The sequence below is a fragment of the Piliocolobus tephrosceles genome, chromosome 9, assembly GCF_002776525.5.
Source record: "Piliocolobus tephrosceles isolate RC106 chromosome 9, ASM277652v3, whole genome shotgun sequence".
NCBI classification, from domain to species: Eukaryota; Metazoa; Chordata; class Mammalia; order Primates; family Cercopithecidae; genus Piliocolobus; species Piliocolobus tephrosceles.
In genome coordinates this window covers 109801600-109823646 of record NC_045442.1, presented here as the reverse complement: position 1 = coordinate 109823646, position 22047 = coordinate 109801600, and the positions used below count along the sequence as shown (strand labels likewise).

The window sequence follows — 22047 nt, the reverse complement described above, 5'->3', positions numbered from 1 at the left end:
GTGAAGTGGCGGGCGCCTATAGTCCCAGCTATTTGGGAGGCTGAAGCAGGAGAATGGTGTAAACCCGGGATGGGGAGCTTGCAGTGAGCTGAGATCCGGCCACTGCACTCCAGCCTGGGCGGCAGAGCGAGACTCCGTCTCAAAAAAAAAAAAAAAAAAAAAAGAATTGTGTTTGGCTGACCAGATTATAATAGTTTCTAAAGTCAGGAGGTTATTCTTTTTTTTTGAGACGGAGTCTCGCTCTGTCACCCAGGCTGGAGTACAGTAGCGCAATCTCGGCTCACTGCAACCTGCACCTCCTGGATTCAAGCAATTCTCCTGCATCAGCCTCCCCAGTAGCTGGGATTACAGGTGCGTGCCACCACACCTGGCGAATTTTTTGTATTTTTAGTAGAGACGGGGTTTCACTGTGTTTTGATCTCCTGACCTTGTGATCTGCCCGCCCTTGGCCTCCCAAAGTGCTGAGATTACAGGCATGAGTCACTGTGCCTGGCCAGTTATTTTTTTACTTAAAAGCAAAAGGCATTTTGAAGCTTTTATGACAGCTCTCTTAAGTCATTAGGGAGTATGCTTTTTCTGTCTTCTTACTGTATCATCCTTAGTGCATAGTTTTCATATTCAGGGTTATCCCATGGTCAAAGCACAGCAGCTGGAACTGCAGTCATTGTGACTACAAAATAAGTTCCAGGCAGAACGAAGGGGAGAAAGGGGAGAGAGTAAGGTTCAAGTGTGCTTCTCTAACTGAGTTGTACTTTTTTTTTTTTTTTTTTTTTTTTTGAGAGAGAGCCTTGCTCTATTACCCAGGCTGGAGTACAGTGGCCGCGATCCTCTGCCTCCCAGGTTCTCCTGCCTTAGCTTCCTGAGTCGCTGGGATTACAGGCATGTGCTGCCACGCCTGGCTAATTTTTGTATTTTTAGTAGAGATGGGGTTTCACCATGTTGGCCAGCCTGGTCTCGAACTCATGTCCTCAGGTGATCTGCCCACCTTGGCCTCCCAAAATGCTGGGATTACAGGCGTGAGCCACCGCGCCTGGCCCTGAGTTGTACTCTTAAATTAATTCTTGAGGCTCTGCTCAACAATTTATGCTTAATTTTACTGGCTCTTAATTGTTACGGAGCCTGCAAAATGCGGTCATAAAGTTGGGCCCATTGATAAACTGGTTAAAGGGAGAGTTTTGTTAGTAGGGAGGAAGGAGAAAATGGACTGGGATTGGTAGCTGCAGAATCTGTTACAGTTTGCCTAATGGGGTTCATTGCTCCAGGCCAGTCTCTTAAGTTTTTTTCTTGACTTGAATTTCTGCATCCTTTAGATAATGGATTTTGGGCCCCATACCTTCTCTCAGCATCCCCTTGGATTTCTAGAATGACTTGTCATGTCTGGAGCAAGCATCTAATTTCTGTGCAGCTTCTCTAGTCTTAGTAGTCCGGGGCATGTTTTTCTAGAATCTCTTCCTGTTATGACATGGGCCCTTATCAGCTCTTGTCCTTGTGTAGGGAACCCAGTTAGAGCTTTTCTCCGTATCTTTAGTCTATGTTGCTGTCATAGTCAGTCCTACCCTCTAAAGTATTGTTTCTGATAGCTTCGTTAACTGCCTCAGCTTCAGTTAATACTAATTCCTTTAGCTGTTTGTTTTTGAGACAGGGTCTTGCCCTTACCCAGGCTAGAGTGCAGTGATGTGATCTCAGCTCACTGCAACCTCCACCTCCTGGATTCAAGCGATTCTTCTGCCTTAGCCTCCTGAGGCACTACAGATGGGCGCCACCAAGCCCAGCTAATTTTTGTATTTTTAGTAGAGATGGGGTTTTGCGTGTTGTCCAGGCTGGTCTCGAACTTCTGACCTCAAGTGATTTGCCTGACTCGGCCTCCCAAAGTTCTGGGATTACAGACGTGAGCTATCATGCCCGGCCTCATTTAGCTTTAAAATTCTTTTTTATTTCTGACACCTGGAGATTTACCTTTATTCACATAATTAAAAATTATGTGAAAACAATTAAAAATTATTTTTAGATTTATTTTTGATTTGTTTATTTTTTTGAGGCAGAGTCTTACTCTGTCACTCAGGCTGGAGTGCAGTGGTGCGATCTTAGCTCACTGCAACCTCTGCCTCCTGGGTTCAGGGGTTCAAGTGATTCTCCTGCCTTAGCCTCCTGAGTAGCTGGGATTGCAGGCGCGCGCCACCATGCCCGGCTGATTTTTGTATTTTTAGTAGAGACGGGGTTTTACCACATTGGTCGGGCTGGTCTCGAACTTCTGACCTCATGATCTGTCTGCCTCAGCCTCCCAAAGTGCTGGGATTATAGGCGTGAGCCACAGTGCCCGGCCAAGTTATCTTTGATTTCTAATTGCAAGAAGCCAGGGTGAGTACCGAAAAGTACTCGGATTGTATCTTTTTTTTTTTTTATAACACAAATAACTTTTTTATTTCTGTACAAGCTTTTTAGCCTGTACACTTTAAATAGAATGTCTTTGAAGTTGAACATTTACTAAATTTTTTTTCGTTACTGCTGACTCATAATCTAGTATTCGATTTTAAATTCAGCATAATATCCTAAGTTCCTATAGCTTTCAAAGAGGTGATTTTCAAAAATTAACAGATTTCGTGCTTACCATCATAGATAACACAGCCAGTTTTACTAGCTTGTTTCTTGAATTCCTTTTCCTTTTAATGTGAGAAAAGCCTAGCATAAGGGCAGGAATGACATAGGTGCTTAATATTTGTTTGTAGTCTTTTCTTTTCTTTTTTTTTTTTTTTTGAGACGGAGTCTCGCTCTGTCGCCCAGGCTGGGGTGCAGTGGCTGGATCTCAGCTCACTGCAAGCTCCGCCTCCCAGGTTCCCGCCATTCTCCTGCCTCAGCCTCCGGAGTAGCTGGGACTACAGGCGCCCGCCACCTCGCCCGGCTAGATTTTTGTATTTTTTAGTAGAGATGGGGTTTCACTGTGTTAGCCAGGATGGTCTCGATCTCCTGACCTCGTGATCCGCCCGTCTCGGCCTCCCAAAGTGCTGGGATTACAGGCTTGAGCCACCGTGCCCGGCCCGTTTGTATTCTTTTCTAACCTGCCCACAAAACTAGTAAGAGAGTTGAAAACATAGATATACTTTGATAAATTGCCTAACATATGGTGTATCTGCTTATTCTGTTTTTGTCTTTAGACTTTTTTTTTTTTAATTAAGTCTAATGGTTTCTCTCTCTCTCTTTTTTTTTTTAAGGCAGAGTCTCGCTCTGTTGCCCAGGCTAAAGTACAGTGGTGTGATCTCAGCCCACTGCAACCTCTGGTTCCCGGGTTCAAGCGATTCTCCTGCCTCAGCCTCCCAAGTAGGTGGGATTATAGGCACGCACCACCATGCCTGGGCAATTTTTGTATTTTTAGTAGAGACGGGGTTTCACCATGTTGGCCAGGCTGGTCTCGAACTCCTGACCTCAGGTCATCCTCCCACCTCAACCTCCCAGGTAGCTGGGACTACAGGTACACACCACCATGCCTGTCTAATTTCTAAATTTTTTGTATAGATGGGGTCTCACTATGTTGCTAGGCTGGTCTTGATCTCCTGGGTTCAAGGGATCCTCCAGTCTTGGCCTCCCAAAGTACTGGGACTACAGGCATGAGCTACCATTCCTGGTTTTTGCAAATTTCGAAGACAAAAGTATACAGCAGTGTTACTACTTTCTGGTGTTAATTTTTCTTTTTTTCTCTGTGATTAATATTTGTCCTGTATTTCAACTTTCCTTGTGTGTTTTTTTTTTCCCCCCTAAGGCTGTAAGACTAAATCTTTGTATATCTTCTCACTGCTTTTTTCGTTTGTTTGTTTGAGATGGAGTTTTGCTCTTGTCACCCAGACTGGAGTATAGTGGCGGTAATCGCAGCTCACTGCAACCTCCACCTCCTGGATTCAAGCGATTCTCCTGCCTCAGCCTCATGAGTACCAAGGATTACAGGCACCAACACGTCCGGCTAGTTTTTGTATTTTTAGTAGAGAGGGAGTTTCACCATGTTGGCCAGGCTGGTCTCGAACTCCTGACCTCAGGTGATCCACCTGCCTCAGCCTCCCAAAGTGCTAGGATTACAGGTGTGAGCCATCACGCCTGGCCTCTCTCATTGCTTGCTTAAATAATCTGCGTGGTTATTGTATTAGGTAGTTTATAGATTCACTTTTCCTTTCCTTTCTTTTATCTTCTTTCCTGTTTATTTTCTTCTTCCTCTTCTTTCCCTCTCCTCTTTTTCCTCTCTTTAATTTTATTCTTCTCTCTTCTTCCTTACCCCTTCCTTCTCCCTCTTTGCTCTCTCCTCTTTTACTTTCCCTTGTCTTACTCTCCTCCCCCTTCCTTTCCTTTTTAAACCAGGGACCTTCTTCTGGGTACCATCTGCTTGCTCCCATCTGGACTGTTTGCTCTTTAGGTTTGCTATATAGATACTGGAACATCCCTTCACCATTATCTTGGCGTTTTCTTCTTGCTTATATTGGATTCCCTGTTTTTCTAGCCCCCTACTCCCCTGTTTCTTTATATTAGAAGGCACATCTTCTGGCAGCTTCATAGGAAAAGGCACATGAGAAATAAATTAGGGTTTGCATAGTTAATAAAATGAGATTGCTATCTTGATTGTTTGACAGAATACATAGAATTCTTGGTTGGAAATCATTTTCCTTCAGAATTTGAAGGTATTTCTCTACTGCCTTTTAGCTGTTAGTGTTACTGTTAGCAAGTCCAAAGCAGTTCTACTTTCTTTTTTTTTTTTTTGAGATGGAGTCTCACTCTGTCACCCAGGCTGGGGTGCAGTGGTGTGATCTCACTACAATCTCTGTGTCCCGGGTTCAAGAGATTCTCCTGCCTCAGCCTCCCTGGTAGCTACGACTACAGGCGTGTGCCACTATGCCTAGCTCAGTTTTTGGGTTTTTTTTTAGATGGAGTTTCGCTCTTTTGCCCAGGCTGGAGTACAGTGGTGCAATCTCGGCTCACTGCAAACTCCATCTCCCAGGTTCAAGCAATTCTCCTGCCTCAGCCTCCTGAGTAGCTGGGATTACAGGCGCCCACCACCACACCCAGCTAATTTTTGTATTTTTAGTAGAGATGAGGTTTCACTATGTTGGTCAGGCTGGTCTCCAACCCCTGACCTCGTGATCCACCCACCTCGGCCTCCCAAAGTGCTGGGATTACAGGCGGGAGCCACCGTGCCCGGCCAGTTTTGTATTTTTAGTAGAGATGGGGGTTTTGCCATATTGGCCAGGGTAAAAAAAAAACTCCTGGCCTCAGGTAATCCACCTGCCTCGGCCTCCTAAAGTGTTGGGATACAGACGTGAGTCACTGCACCCGGCTGCAATTCTGATTTCTTTTTCTTTCTTTTTTTTTTTTTTTGAGACAGGGTCTCTCTCTGTCACCCAGGCTGAAGTGCAATGGTGTGATCTTGGCTCACTGTAAACTCTGCCTCCCGGGTTCAAGTGATTCTCTTGCCTCAGCCTCCCGAGTAGCTGAGATTACAGGCGTGTGCCACCATGCCTGGCTAATTTGTATTTTTGGTAGAGATGGGGTTTCACCATATTGGCCAGGCTGGTTTTGAACTCCTGAACACAAGTGATTCACCCGCCTCAGCGTCCCACAGTTTTGGAATTACAGGCATGAGCCATTGCACCCGGCCTATTCTGATTTCTTTTTAATCATTTGTGTGTGGTAGTTCTCTCTGGATTTAGTATTTTTCTCTTTAACCTGGTTATTCTGATATTCACGATGGTGTGCTTTCTTTTACACATTGTACTAGGTACATAGTGATCCTTTAGATTTGTTAGCTCATGTTTTGGAATGTGAGTTTAGGTCAGAGAGAAAGTTTTTGAATGATTCCTTTGAGAATTTCCTCAATTGTGTTTTGTTTGCCTTTTCTGTATTTTTATTTTTATTTTTATTTTTATTTTTTATTTCTTTTTTTGAGAGGGAGTCTTGCTCTGTTGCCCGGGCTGGAGTGCAGTGGCCGGATCTCAGCTCACTGCAAGCTCCGACTCCCGGGTTCACGCCATTCTCCTGCCTCAGCCTGCGGAGTAGCTGGGACTACAGGCGCCCGCCACCTCGCCCGGCTAGTTTTTTTGTGTTTTTAGTAGAGACGGGGTTTCACTGTGTTAGCCAGGATGGTCTCGATCTCCTGACCTCGTGATCCGCCCGTCTCGGCCTCCCAAAGTGCTGGGATTACAGGCTTGAGCCACCGCGCCCGGCCTGTATTTTTAAAAAATTTTGGATGTTGGACTTTCTCATTTGATCCTATAATTTTTGTATTTTCTGTTTCAATTGTATAGCTCTTTTTACTCTATTTTCTGAGGTGATTGCCCACTTTCTCTTCCAACTCTTTACTTAAAAATTTTTTTGTTTGTGGCCAGGTGTGGTGGCTCACGCCTGTAATCCCAGCACTTTGGGAGGCTGAGGCGGGTGCATCACGAGGTCAGGAGATCGAGACCATCCTGGCTAACAAGGTGGAACCCCGTCTCTACTAAAAATACAAAAAATGAGCCGGGCGTGGTGGCGGGCGCCTGTAGTCCCAGCTACTCGGGAGGCTGAGGCAGGAGAATGGCGTAAACCCGGGAGGCGGAGCTTGCAGTGAGCAGAGATCATGCCACTGCACTCCAGTCTGGGAGACACAGGGAGACTCTGTCTCAAAAAAATAAATAAATAAATAAAAAGAAAGTAATTCTCTCAGCCTTCCATAGTGTTGGGATTATAGGCGTGCTACTACTCCTGACACTCCTTCACTTAACTTTTTTTTTTTTTTTTTTTTTGAGACAGAGTCTCGCTCTGCCTCCAGGCTAGAGTGCAGTGATGCGATCTCAGCTCACTGCAGCCTCCGCCTGCCGGGTTCAAGCGATTCCCCTACCTCAGCCTGCCAGGTAGCTGGGATTCCAGGCACGCACCACCATTCCCGGCTAATTTTTTTCTTTTTTTTTTATTTTAGTAGAGACCATGTTGGCCAAGATGGTTTCGATCTCCAGACCTCATGATCTGCCTGCCTCGGCCTCCCAAAGTGCTGGGACTACAGGTGTGAGCCACCGGGCGCGGCCCCTTCACTTAAATTTTTCAAGTCTGTTATACTAATTTATTTCTTTCTTCTTTTTTCTTTCTTTCTTTTTTTTTTTTGAGACAGAGTCTTGCTGTGTTGCCCAGGCTAAGGTGCATTGGTGTGATCTCGGCACACTGCAACCCCCACCTCCTGGGTTCAAGCGGTTCTCAGGCCTCAGCCTCCCTAGTAGCTGCGATTACAGGTGCATGCCACCATGCCCAGCTAATTTTGTATTTTTAGTAGAGACTGGGTTTCACCATGTTGGTCAGGCTGGTCTTGAGCTCCTGACCTCAGGTGATCCACCCACCTTGGCCTCCCAAAGTGCTGGGATTACAGGCGTGAGCCACCGCACCTGGCCATGCTTTTTAATTTCTAAGGACTCTTTATGCTCTCTGGCTGCTCCTTATTTTTGTAATATTCTGTTCAAGTTCCTTGGATACAGTTTATTTTCATTTAAATTTGATTTAATTTTATTTTTTTGAGACAAGAGTCTTGCCTGTCACCCAGGCTGCAGTGCAGTGGCGTGATATTGACTCACTGCAGCCCCCGCCTCCTGGGTTCAAGCAATTCTCCCACCTCAGCCTCTTCAGTAGCTGGGATTACAGGCACCTGCCACCACACCTGGGTAATTTTTGTATTTTTAGTAGAGACTGGGTTTTGCCATGTTGGCCATGCTGGTGTGAAACTCCTGACCTCAGGTGATCCACCCTTCTTGACCTCCCAGAGTGCTGGGATTACAGGCATGACTCGCAATGCCTAGCTGATACTTTAATTGGAGGTTTTTGTTTTGTTTCAGTTACGAAACTTTCTTCTGCTCCTTGAAGTCTTCTTTTGTACTGTTTTGGCCTGTCTTTTGTGTTAGCGACTTTATGTAAAAATCTGGTGATTCTTAGCCATTGATTCAAATTTAAGACAATTTTAAAAACATTTTTTAATATTTATTTATTTATTTATTTATTTATTTATTTTTTTGAGAGGGAGTTTTGCTCTTATTGCCCAGGCTGGCATGATCTTGGGTTGCTGCAACCTCCGCCTCCCAGGTTCAAGTAATTCTCCTGCCTCAGCCTCCCGAGTAGCTGGGATTACAGGCATGCACCACCATGCCCGGCTAATTTTGTATTTTTAGTAGAAACGGGGTTTCTCCACGTTGGTCACGCTGGTCTTGAACTCCCAACCTCAGGTGATCCACCCGCCTCGGTCTCCCAAAGTGCTGGGATTACAGGTGTGAGCCACTGGGCCTGGCCTTTTTTTCCTTTTTTTTTGACATGCAGTTTCGCTCTGTTGCCTAGGCTGGAGTACAGTGGTGCAATCTCGGCTCACTGCACAACCTTCGCCTCCTGGGTTCAAGCAATTCTCCTGCCTCCACCTCCTGAGTAGCTGGGACTACAGGCATGCACCACCACACCTGACTAATTTTTGTATTTTTAATAGAGACAGAGTTTCACCGTGTTGACCAGGCTAGTCTCAAACTCCTGACCTGACCTCAGGTGATCCGCCCGCCTCGGCCTCCCATAGTGCTGGGATTACAGGCGTGAGACATTGTGCCCAGCCTCAAATTTAAGACAAATTCCTAATGAGTGGATTGGAAGTTCTGTGTGAGGAGACATTGTTGAGTGGTAGACTTCACTATAAATGATCTAGCGGGGTTCTAAGCTTATTAAGAGAGAAATACATCTGATCACGATCACCTGTTTGGGGTTGATGAACCTGGTTACCAATATTCCTTCAGCCAGATGGATGTTGGAATTTGAGGATTTAGTATTACACTTTTATGATTCTTGTTTTTCTTCAGCTGCTCCTGGTGTCCCTCAGTCTAGATTTCTTACATTTACCCTCTCTAGAAAATTAACCTTTGCAGTTTTCTAGGGCAGGTGAGAGCCAGTTACGTGTTAGTATGTAGTGGATAAGGGGATTGTTTTGATTGCTTTTCAGATGGTATACAATTCCTCTTGGTTAGTAGCCTCATCTGGAAACGTCCCTCCTGGATACATAGAACATCACTGCGCATGTGCATCTCCCCTCCCCCTGATGCCTGGTATCTAACGTTCCTCCAGTTTCTGGTGCTCTAATGCATTGCTTTTGGACTTGTCTGTCTTAACTGCAGCGGCTTTCTTTGGTCCTAAGTCATTTCCGACTTGTCATATGTCCTTTCAAGTTTCCGGGGATAGTCTTTTTTATATTTATGGCTTTATGCCCTTTATCTCAGTTGTCATTTGGCGTTTCAAGAAGGAGAGGTGGTAGTGTTTAAGTGGAATTAACTACTTGTGTTTCTGATGTGGTCTTTTTATATTTCTGGCAAGGTCTTGTTTTACCAAGTACTAGTCATCAGTCTATCCTGTTTACTTGATTTTTTTTCCCATTCAACTCACAAACATTTTTGAATCATCCCATGAATTCTGCTTTCCATTTACATTTTTGCCCTTTTATCTTTTCCTCTTCGCTGACAAGCTTCCTGAAAAAATAAAACTGGTTGATATATTCACTTCTTCAAATGCCTACTGTGTTGTTATTTTTTCCCTTGTGCTTAATGATTGAGATATAACTCAGTTATTATAAGTAATAGCATATAAAATCTGTATTTGATATAACGCTTTCATCATGGACACTGTCCATTTTGTTCTTCAGTGACTCTTAACATAAAAGATCCATGTACAAGTAGTTCTTTTAATAATAAAGCATCAGGAAAATTATCTCCTTTGCGTATCTGGTATATTTCCTCCTTTTTGATAGATCCGTGAAATACATTCTGTTTATCTTTTTGTCCTGGTTACCAGGCAGCCTAGAACCAAATCTGGTCTTTAGTTACATCAGCTGTATTAATATCATTATTAGTATATTTGTTCCCTCTTTCTCCTTCCATGGGGTTTAGGACTTCACCTCTTATCTCTGTTTCTCTGCGTGTTGATTTCATTCTCTCACACTACAGACTCTACTTCATGAGGCTGGAACCATGACTGCTGGCAGCTCTTGTTTCCAGCCCCTTCTACCAGAAGAAGGGGCTTTCTTGAAGAATCCTGGAAAGGACTCTGATTGGCCTGTCTTGGATCATGTGCCCATCATCTCTGTGGCTGGAGTGGGGAGGGTACTGTGAATGGCAACCCTCACTAGAACTACATAGTTGGAGTCAGGGGTAAGAGCAGTTTCCATAATGCAGGGGGGTGGGTGCTGTTTGCAAAAGAAGGGGGATGCTTATGAAGCAGAAAAACAATAGATGTCTATCATACTGGCTCTTATTATTTTTCTTTTTTCTTTTTTTCTTTTTTTTGGAGACAGAGTCTCGCTCTGTTGCCCAGGCTGGAGTACAATGGTGCGATCTGGGCTCACTGCAACCTCTGCCTCCCAGGTTCAAGCAATTCTTCTGCCTCAGCCTCCCAAGTAGCTGGGATTACAGGTGCCCGCCACCATATCTGGCTAATTTTTTATATTTTTAGTAGAAATGGGGTTTTGCCATGTTGGCGTGGCTGGTCTCGAACTACTGACCTCCGGTGATCCACCCACCTCGGCCTCCCAAAATGCTGGAATTACAGGCGTGAGCCTCTGTGCACGGCCTGCTTTTTCTTCTTTTAATTGTTATAATACTTGTCTTTTATTGTAGACTGCCTCAAATCCTTTTCTAAAAATTTTAGGTTTCAGTATATTAAATATCCTAAAATAACATAAACTCCTATTCATTCGCTCATCAAGGGTGCAGTGAGCTATGATCCTGCTACTGTACTTCAGCCTGGGTGACAGAGTGAGATCCTATCTCTAAGAAAAAAGAAAAAATCAAAGAGATCATGGGCTTAGATGAACTAAATATATGACTGAGCAAGTTTCTTCTTTTTTTAAAAAAAATTTTTTAAAAAAATTTTTAGATTTTTAATTAAAGAATAGAGGTGGGGTTTTGCTACGTTGCCCAGGCTGGTCTTGAACTCCTGGCCTCAAGCGATCCTCCCTCCTTGGCCTCCCAAGGTGCTGGGATTATAGGCATGAGTCATTGTGCCCAACCTCTTTTCAAAACATTTTTAGTTTTTAAAATTTTAAATAGAGACATCTATTTGTTTTGACACTATTCCTCTCAGTTCCACAGTGGCACTGTCATAAATAAGCTATTAATATTTGTATGGATTTCTTTCTGGACTTTGTGTTCTTTTTATGTGCCTTTGTGGGAGAACCACAGTTTTAAAATTACTATAGCTTCATATTAATAATAACTGGATACAAGATATCAGATAGAATTAGTCCTTCTATATTGTGTTACTTTTTTGTTACTGTTTTAAGTATCTTGCCACTTAGCTCTTTGCATTTGATAAATATTTTGATCCATAATGTTCCACAAAAATGTTGCTAGTGTTTTGAGTTTGCGTTGATTGTGTCTATCAATTTGGGGAGAATGGACTTCTTTCTTTTTGAGACAGAGTCTTGCTGTGTCACCCAGGTTGGAGTGCAGTGGTGCGGTCTCGGCTCACTGCAGCCTCCGACTCCTGGGTTCAAGTGATTCTCCTGCCTCAGCCTCCTAGGAAGCTGAGACTACAGGCGTCTGCCACTATGCCTGGCTGATTTTTGTATTTTTAGTAGAGAAGGGGTTTCATTATGTTGTCCGGGCTGGTCTCGAATTCCTGACCTTGTGATCCGCCTTGGCCTCCCAAAGTGCTGGGATTACAGGCATGAGTCACTGCGCCTGGTGAGAATGGACATCTTTATAGTTTTGAATTTTTCAATCCATGAACATGGTAATCTGATTATTCAGATTTTCCTTACTCATTGTGATAAAATACACATAATACAAAATATAGCATTTTAACCATTTTTGTGTATGCAGTTCAGTGGCATTAAGTACATTCACAGTGTTTTGTAATCAGCAGCAGTATATATTTCCAGAACTAATCCCAAAGAGAAATTCTGTACCCCGTAAGCATAACTCTCATTTCACCCTCTCTGTAGCCCCTGGTAACTTCTGTTTTCTTTCAAGTTGCCGAGTTTAGCTACCTCATGTAAGTGGAATCTTATATTTGTTCTTTTGTATGTAGCTTATTTCACTTTGAATGTTTTCAGGGTTCATCTATGTTGTAGCATGTATCAGAATTTGAATCCTGTTTATAGCTGAATATTACATAATCCATTATTATGTTTATACCGTATTTTGTTTATCCATTCATCTGTTGATGGAAACTTGGGTTGTTTCTACCTTTTTGCTATTGTGAATAATGCTAAGCTGAACATTGGTATCCTAGCATCTGTTTTAATCTCTTTTTTTTTTTGGGTGGGGGAGTATACATTAGAAATGAAGTTGGTAGATCGTATGGTAATTCTGTTTGGCTTTTTTTTTTTTTTTTTTTCCCTGAGATGGAGTTTCACTGTTGTTGCCCATGCTGGAGTGCAATGGCATCATCTCGGCTCACTGCATCCTCCACCTCCCGGTTTCAAGTGATTCTCCTGCCTCAGCCTCCCGAGTAGCTGGGACTACAGGCGTGTGCCACTACGCCTGACTAATTTTGTGTTTTTAGTAGAGACGGGGTTTCTCCAGTGTTGGTCAGGCTGGTCTCAATCTCTTGACCTCAGATGATCTGCCGGCCTAGGCCTCCCAAAGTGCTGGGATTTGAGCCACTGCGTCCGGCCTGTTTGGCCTTTTGAGGAACTGCCAAAATGTTTTTCACAGAGACTTCAGCATTTTGTATTCCTACCAACAATGCATGAAGGTTCAGTTTTTTTCCACTCAAGTCTTTTTCAGTTTTCTTCAACTCTTGTTATTTTCTGTTGTTGTTGTTACTGTTTTTGAGACAGGGTCTTGTTCTGTCACTCAGCATTGAAGTGCAGTGGCTTGAACATGGCTCACTGGAGTGTCAACCTCCTGGGATCAGACATTTGTCCCACCTACACTCCTGTGTAGCTGGGACCACAGGCACACACCACCACCACTGCCACCTCATTTTATTGATTTTATTTTATTTTATTTTTTATTTTTTTGAGACGGAGTCTCGCTCTGTCACCCAGGCTGGAGTGCAGTGGCTGGATCTCAGCTCACTGCAAGCTCCGCCTCCCGGGTTCACGCCATTCTCCTGCCTCAACCTCCTGAGTAGCTGGGACTACAGGCGCCCGCCACCTCGCCCAGCTAGTTTTTTTTTGTATTTTTTAGTAGAGATGGGGTTTCACCGTGTTAGCCAGGATGGTCTCGATCTCCTGACCTTGTGATCCGCCCATCTCGGCCTCCCAAAGTGCTGGGATTACAGGCTTGAGCCACCACGCCCGGCCTTTTTTATTGATTTTTGTAGAGAGGTAGCTTCCCTATGTTGTCCAGGCTGATTTTGAACTTCTGGACTCAAGCAGTTCTCCTGCCTCAGCCTCCCCAAAGTATTAGGATTACAAGTGTGAGTCATGATACCTGGTCAGTTTTCTGGTTTTTGATGATAGCCATGCTAATGATGTGAAGTGGTATCTTGTTTTGATTTGCATTTTCCCAGTGATTAGTGATACAAGCATCTTTTCATCTGCTTGCTGGCCATTTGTGTGTATTCTTTGGAGAAATGTCTATTCAGGTCCTTTGCCCTTTTTGTGTGACTTTCTGCTGTTGAAATATCAGTATTCTTTATCTACTTCTAGATCCTAGACCCAGTATCTAATTTTAGACTTCAGACCGTTCTTAGATAATATGATTTGTGAATACTTTATCCCATTCTGTGTGTTGTCTTTTTCACTCTGTTGATAGTCATGTCCAAAAGCACAGAGATTTTAATTGTGATGAAGTCCAGTTTATCTTTTTTTAGTTTTTGTTTTCTGTGCTTTTGGTATATCCAAGAAATGATTGTCAAATTTAGTGCAGTGAAGATTTCCCCCTGTGTTTTCTTCTAAATGTTTCTATAATTGTTGCTTCTTTTTTCTTTTTATTTGAGACGGATCGTTGCTCTGTTGCCCAGGCTGGAATGCAGTGGCGTGATTTCGGCTCACTGCAACTTCTGCCTCCTGGGTTCAAGCGATTCTCCTGCCTCAGCCTCCCGAGTAGCTGGGACTACAGGTGCGTGCCACCACACCCAACTAATTTTTGTATTTTTAGTACAGACGGGGTTTCTTCATGTTGGTCAGGCTGGTCTCAAACTCCCAGTCTCAGGTGATCCGCCTGCCTCGGCCTCCCTGGGATTACAGGCACAAGCCACCGCACCCAGCAACACTGTTTTGATTACTGTAGCTTTGTAGTAAGTTCTGAAATCAGGAAGTGTGATGTCTTCAAATTTATTCTTCCTTTTCAAGATTGTTTTGACTATTTGAGGTCCCTTGAGATTCTTCATGAGTTTTAGAATGTATATTTTTTTTATTTCTGCAAAAAGCATTCTTGGGATTTTGATAGGGATTTGATTGAATGTGTAGATTGCTTTGGAGTAGTAACATCTTAGCAACATTAAGGTGTTACAATCCAAAAACATGAAATGTCTCTCCATTTATTTATGTTGTCTTCAGTTTATTTCAGTAAAGTTTTGTGATTTTTCTGTGTACAAGTCCTGCATTTTCTTCATTGCTGACTTACATATACTTGTTTTTTCTTTCTTTTTTTTTTTTTTGAGACGGAGTTTTGCTCTTGTTGCCCAGGCTGGAGTGCAATGGCATGATCTTGGCTCACCGCAACCTCCGCCTCCTGGGTTCAAGCGATTCTCCTGCCTCAGCCTCCCGAGTAGTTGGGATTACAGGCATGCACCACCATGCCCGGGTAATTTTGTATTTTTAGTAGAGATGGGATATCTCCATGCAGGTCAGGCTGGTCTTGAGCTCCCAACCTCAGGTTTGTGGTGCCTCTTATTGCACCATCTTCCCAGAATCCTCTCCCTTCCTGTTGTGCTTTTATAGCCACACCCGCTTTCCTCCTGCCACCAGACTTAGTCATAACCACTAATGTATTCTTCATTTTGGTAATTTTGTTATCTCAAGGATGTTCCTTTTTATATAAATGGGATGATAGAACTTGTAATTTTCTGGAGGCCGGGAGCGTGGCTTAAGCCTGTAATCCCAGCACTTTGGGAGGCTGAGGCGGGTGCGTCACTTGAGGTCAGGAGTTCAAAGCCAGCCTGGCCAACATAGTTTAACCCTGTCTTTACTAAAAATACAAAAATTAGCCAGCTGTGGTGGCACACACCTGTAATCTCAGCTGCTTGGGAGGCTGAGACATGAGAATTGCTTGAACCCAGGAGGCAGAGGTTGCAGTGAGCTGAGATTGTGCCACTGCACTCCATCCTGGGTGACAGACTGAGACTCTGTCTAAAAACAAAACAAAACAACATGTAACTTTCTGAGATTGAGTTTTTTTACACTAGGTTTAATTCCTTGGAGATTCCTCCAGGTTGTTGCTTAGTGTTTGTTACAGTTATACCGCGTTTTGTTTAATTAGCAGTTTTGTTTATTTACTTATTTGCTGAAAGATAATCTCAGTTATTTCTACTTGTAGGTTATTAAGAATAAAGCTGCTATAAACGTTACACGGGTTTTCATGTGAACATAAGTCTTCATAACATAAATTTATTAATTTTGATGGGCGGTAGTGATATCTCATTGTGTGTATTATTATTATTATTATTATTATTAATTTTTTTTTTTTTTTTGAGACGGAGTCTCGCTCTGTCGCCCAGCCTGGAGTGCAGTGGCGTGATCTGGGCTCACAGCAAGCTCTGCCTCCCGGGTTCATGCCATTCTCCTGCCTCAGATTCCCGGGTAGCTGGAACTACAGGGCGCCTGCCACCACACTTGGCTACTTTTTTGTATTTTTAGTAGAGATGGGGTTTTACCATGTTAGCCAGGATGGTCTCGATCTCCTGACCTCGTGATCCTTCTGCCTCGGCCTCCCAAAGTGCTGGGATTACAGGTGTGAGCCACCGCGCCCAGCCTATTATTATTATTATTTTGAGACAGTGTCTTGCTCTGTTACTTAGGCATTGAAGGGCAGTGTCATGCTCATGACTCATTGCCGCCTTAACCCTCCGAGTAGCTGGGACTATGGGTGTATGCCACTACACCCAGCCAATGTTTTTAAAAATATGTTTTTGGAGAGATGGGGTTTTGCTATGTTGCTTAGGCCGGTTTTGAACTTCTGAGCTAAAGCTGTGCTGTAGACTGGTCTCCTAAAGTGCTGGGATTACTGGCCTCCATTGGTTATTTTAAAAGTATGTTTTCATTCCAAATTCTGGGATTGTCTATTGATTTTTTTTTTCCTATCACTGATTTTTAAATTAATATCACAGTGGTAAGAAAAAATTTGTGGTAAGACCTGAAACCTTTTAAATTTACCAAGAGTTGTTTTTTTGGCCTGAATATGGTATATCTTGGTGAATGTTCCAAATGCACTTGAACAGAATGTGTATTCTGGTAGTTTGTGTAGAGTGTTCTATAGTTAGTTAGGTGCGTTTGGTTAATGGTGTTATTGAAGTTTTTGTATCCTTACTGATTTTCTGTCTACTGGTCCTATTATTATTATCATTCCTTTTTTTTGAACATGATGTCGCTGTGTCACCTAGGCTGGAGTGCAGTGGCATGCACAATCATAGCTCATTAAGCCTCCACCTCCTGGGCTCAAGTGATCCTCCCGCTTCAGCCTCCACAGTAGCTGAGTCTACAGGCATATGCTAGCACACCCAGCCAATTTCTTTTTTCTTTTTTCTTTTTTTTTTTTTTTTTGAGATGCAATCTCGCTCTCGCCCAGGCTGGAGTGCAGTGGCGTGATCTTGGCTCACTGCAACCTCCACCTCCTGGGTTCAAGCGATTCTCCTGCCTCAGCCTCCTGAATAGCTGGGATTACTCTTGTGTGCCACCATGCCTGGCTAATTTTTGTATTTTTAGTAGAGACAGGGTTTCACCGTGTTGGCCAGACTGGACTCGAATTCCTGACCTCAAGTGTTCTGCCCGCCTCAGGCTTCCAAAGTGCTGGGATTACAAGGTGTGAGCCACCACGCCCAGCCCACCCAGTTAATTTTTAAAAATCTTTTTGTAGAGACAGGGTCTCCCTGTGTTGCTCAGGTTGGTCTTGAACTCCTGTGCTCAAGAAATCCTGTCTCGGCCTCCCAAAGTTCAGGAATAACGGATGTGATTCACCACGCCTGGCCTGGTTCTGTTAAACAGAGAGGTTTGCTGAAATTTTAAAATATAAGTGTAGATTCTTTGATTTATTCTTACAGTTCTCTCATTTTTGCTTTATTTATTTTGAGGCCCCATTATTAATAGGTAAATAAATGTTTAGGATTTTTGTGTGTTCTTGGTGAATTAAACTTTTTTTTTTTTTTTTTGAGATGGAGTCTTGCTCTGTCACTCAGGCTGGAGTGCAGTGGCCGGATCTCAGCTCACTGCAAACTCCGCCTCGTGGGTTTAGGCCATTCTCCTGCCTCAGCCTCCCGAGTAGCTGGGACTACAGGCGCCCGCCACCTCGCCCGGCTAGGTTTTTGTATTTTTTAGTAGAGACGGGGTTTCACCGTGTTGGCCAGGATGGTCTCAATCTCCTGACCTCGTGATCCGCCCGTCTCGGCCTCCTAAAGTGCTGGGATTACAGGCTTGAGCCACCGCGCCCGGCAAAACTCTTAATGTATATAAAATGATGCTCTTTTTTCCTGATAACGTTTTTATTTTTGTCTACTTTACATGATAGTATTACAACGATTTCAACTTTCTTTTGATTTTGTAGTGTGTAATAAGACCTTTTTCTTTGGCTGCATTAGAATTTAAGTTTCTGATTTTAGTCATTTTGGTCATAGTTTACCTTATTTTTTGAAGATGGGCTTTTACTGTTGCCTGGGCTGGAGTGCAGTGGCACAATCATGGCTCACTATGGCCTTGACCTCTTCCTGCCTTAGCCTTTCCGAGTAGCTAGAAGGACGACAGGTGTGTGCCACTATCCGTGGCTAATTTTTGTGTGTATTTTTTTTGAGTTTTTTTTTTTTTTTTTTTTGAGACGGATTTTCGCTCTTGTTGCCCAGGCTGGAGTGCAATGGCACGATCTCGGCTTACCGCAGTCTCTGCCTCCCGGGTTCAAGCAATTCTTCTGCCTCAGTCTCCCGAGTAGCTGGGATTATAGGCATGCACCACCATGCCCAACTAATTTTGTATTTTTAGTGGAGACGGGGTTTGTCCATGTTGGTCAGGCTGGTCTCGAACTCCCAACCTCAGGTGACCTGCCTGCCTTGGCCTCCCAAAGTGCTGGGATTACAGGTGTGAGCCACCATGCCAGGCCAATTGTGTGTGTGTGTTTTAAGAGATGGGGTTCTGCAGTGTTGCCCACACTGGTCTTGAACTCCTGGCCTGAAGTGATTTTCCCACCTCAGCCTCCCAAAGTGCTGGGATTACAGGCGTGAACCACTGTGCTCAGCCACTTTTCTTCATGTTTCTAGTGACTGATAGTTCATTAAAAGAGTGCCTTTTTATATATGCTTACAATTTCTATCATATATGTGAAAGTTGTCCATGATTTCTAAAGTTCTTTTTTCTATATTATCTCCTGTTTTGTGGCTCTAGTTGCAAGTATGTTTGGCCTCTTTAAAGTTATTTCTGTTATCATGTATTATATTTTTTAGTGTTTTTTTCTTTTTTGTGTTTCATTTAGGTTAGTAATTTTGGTTTCATGTGTTGTAAATCTCAATGTGTATTTTTCATCTTAGACTTTGTAATTTTCATCTTTAGAAGTTCAAATTTTAAAAATATTTCATATTTTTACTTAATATGTTTGTTCTAGCTTTCTGATCATATGAAATATCATCATACTTGTTTTAAAGGACTTGTCTACTAATTCTGTTTTCTGTTTCATTTCAAAATTGGTTTGTTTTTTGTTTCATTATGGGGTGTAATTTCCTGCTTCTATGTAAGTCTTACAAATTTTGATTGACTTTTTAGCCAGTGTGAATTTTACCTGTTTTCTAGTTTCTCTAGTTTTGTTTGCCTTTTAAAAGTATTTGTGGACTTTGTTCTGTGGCATTATTAAATTGCTTGAAAACAGTTTCTTTCTGTTGGGTCTTTTATGTTTTCTTTAATTGGACCAGGGCTGTGTTTAGGGTTAATTTTTTCCTCCTTCTGAAGCCTTTTCTTTCTTAGTACTCCGATGTCATATCTCCAGTGTGATATAAATTATATCACATCATTTCCTTTTGGACTTTTGGGTATGGGTACTATTCACATCCTTATGTCATTTCTGGATGCTATTACCTCTAATTCTTTTGGTGATTTCTCACCTTGCCCTTGGATAGCTCCTTTACCTTGAGCGTGCTGATTTGTCATTCAACCAAAAGTTGTAGGGTGAGCCTTTGTAGATCTCTTCATTTCTCTCTCTCTCTCCAGCTCTCTACTCAGTGCTGGTCTCCCTTGTGAGCTCTAGGCACCTTGGCCTGCTTGGACTTCCAGCTCCATTTCCTCAACTTGGGGAGACCACAGGCTCTGCCTGGGTTCCTCCTCCCTGTTCCACGACCTGGAAACTCTCTCAAGGCAGTAAGCTGGGCACACGTGTGGCCCATTTGTTTTTTGTCTTCAGGGATCACTGTCTTTTGTTACTTGTCCAATATCTTCAGTGCTATGGTTTCATTCATTTTATTAGGCTTTTATTATTTCGCACAAGGAGGCTAAAATCTGGTCCCCTTTATTCACTCCATCTTGACCAGAATTGGTATCACTGTGGTTTCAATTTACATTTTCATAATAACTGGTGATATTGAGCACGTTTTAGCTTGTGTGTTGACCATTTGTGTGTTCTCTTTTGTGATGAGTTTGTTCATTTAGCCTCTACTGTTCTTTATTTTCTTTTTTCATCTCTTTGAGTTGCAGGTGTTTATATGTCCTAAATACTGATCCTTTGTCAGATAAATGTTTTGTAAATACTTTACCCAAGTCTGTGTGGTTTACCTATTTATTTTAACTGTACCTTTTGATGAGCAGAAATATTTATATCTGATACGTTTAATTTATCAGTGTTTTCTTTTGTAGTTATTGCTTACTGTGAGCTAAGACACTTTTGCCTAACCTCGAAGTCATGAAGGTAATTTCCTTTATTTCCTCTAAAAGGTTTTGCTTTTGCTAATTTATATTTAGGTCTGTGATGCATCTGAAATTATTTTTGTAGGTTTGAGTATTTTGCATATGGCTATCCAGTTGTTTTTCACCATTTGTTGAAAAGAGTCTCCTTTTCTCACTGGGTTGCTTTGGGAACATCACATGACTGCATAAGTGGGATCTCTTTCAGAAATCTTTCTTCTGTCCCAAAAATCTGTTTGTCTAGCCCTGTTAGAGTATTCTGATTATTTTGTAACTTTGTATTTGAAGTCAGAATTGCAAGTCCTAAAACCTTTTTCTTCTTTTTCGGAGTTCTGCATATTCTACGTCCTTCACATTTTCATATACATTTTAATACTCTCTTTTCTGTCTTCTCCAAAAAAGGCTGATGGGATCATGATTATAATTGTCTTGAATCTGTTCATCAGTTTGAGGAGAACTGACATCTTAACAACCATTGAGTCTTAATCATTAGTATAGTATATCTCTCCATTTATTTAGGTCTTTTTTGTTTTGTCTGAGCAGTCGTTTGTTGCTTTTAGCCTTTGGTCTTACATGTCTTCTGTTTTTAAAATTACTTATTTGAGACAAAGTCTCACTCTGTCGCCTTGCTGGAGTGCAGTGGCACAATCTTGACTCCCTCCATCTCCTGGGTTCACACAATTTTCCTGCCTCAGCCTTCCAAACTGCTGGGATTACAGGCATGTACCACTAAGCCCAGCTAATTCTTATATTTTTAGTAGAGACGGGGTTTCACCACGTTGGCCAGGCGGGTCAACTCCTGACCTCGAATGATCTGCCTGCTTCAGCCTCCGAAAGTGCTGGGGTTACAAGCATGAGCCACCAGTATTTTGTCTTTTATTGATGCTATTTTAAAATATTAAATACATTTTTTAGCAATTATAAAGTATTATGAACATTTCTAATGTTTTGTTGGAAATAGAATTTTTGTGTATTGACTTCTTACAACCTTAAGTCATATTAATTCTACTAGTTTTTTAGATAGATTACTTAGATTTTTCTAATAGATGATTGTCATAAAACACTGTTTTATCTCTTTTTTCCCCAGTTGTAATTCCTTTTATTCTCTTCCCTTACAGAATGGACTTAATCTTTTCATTCTTTGAGGACAGCATTCAGTGTTACACCATCAATTATAAGTTAGCTGTAGGGGTTTTACTGATGAAGTTTATCAGATTGCTTTCAAATACAGGTCTTATTACTATTTAGATATGGCAAGGCCAGCAGAACCCAGCATGACCACCATTGAAAAGATAGTTTGTTATAGTCACAGACCCCAAGAGGAATAGTCATGCCATGCCATGGAGAATACACAGTTGAGTAAGGGCTAGCCCTAGCTTCCTGAGGGTTTGTGTTGTGAATGGATATTGAGTTTTCTCAAAAGCTTTTTCTATATCGAGATAATGCTATATATTTAAAGATATTAATGTAGATTTCATTGTTTTATTTTCAAATGTTATACTAAATGTCATTTGGTGTCATGGTGTATTCTTTTTTTTTGGAGATGTACAGTGGCACAATCTCTGCTCAGTATAACTAACCTCCACCTCCTGGGTTCAAGTGATTCTCCTGCCTCAGCCTCCCGAGTAGCTGGAATTACAAGCATGAGCCACCATGCCCGGCTAATTTTTTTTTGTGGAGACAGGGTTTCACCATGTTGGCCAGGCAGGTCTCCTGATCTCAAGTGATCCTCCCGCCTTTGCCTCTGAAAGTGCTAGGATTACTTTTGTAATCCATGTGAGCCACTGCAACTGGCCTATTCTTCCTATATATTGTTGGATTTAAATTGCTAATAGTAAATATTTTTGTATCTTTGTATGTGAGGGATTTTGGTGCAACCTTGTTGCTTTTTGTCAGGTGCTGGTATTTTTGGTATATTCATTGGTATTCTTCATGCTAAACTTAGAAAATGATTTGGGAAGCCTTGTCTTCTCTGTTTTCTGGAAATGTGTGTGTGAGATTGATGCTATTTTTCTTATAGTGTTTGAAGGAACTTATCAGTGAAAAAATCTGAG

At 42.3% G+C, this 22047-nt stretch overlaps 1 protein-coding gene across 9 annotated transcripts in view; it reads left to right on the top strand.

The window, feature by feature from the left end:
• Window positions 1-22047, top strand: part of MLLT10 (MLLT10 histone lysine methyltransferase DOT1L cofactor) — a 213732-nt gene that overhangs the window by 16441 nt on the left and 175244 nt on the right. For 2 of the 9 annotated variants that reach the window (XM_023223170.1, XM_023223172.1), the window contains exon 3: window positions 9960-10163. The exons of the other annotated variants lie outside the window; for them this stretch is intronic. The gene's annotated coding sequence lies outside the window, so the exon portion shown is untranslated. The remainder of the gene's footprint in view (window positions 1-9959; window positions 10164-22047) is intronic. 9 annotated transcript variants of the gene reach the window in all.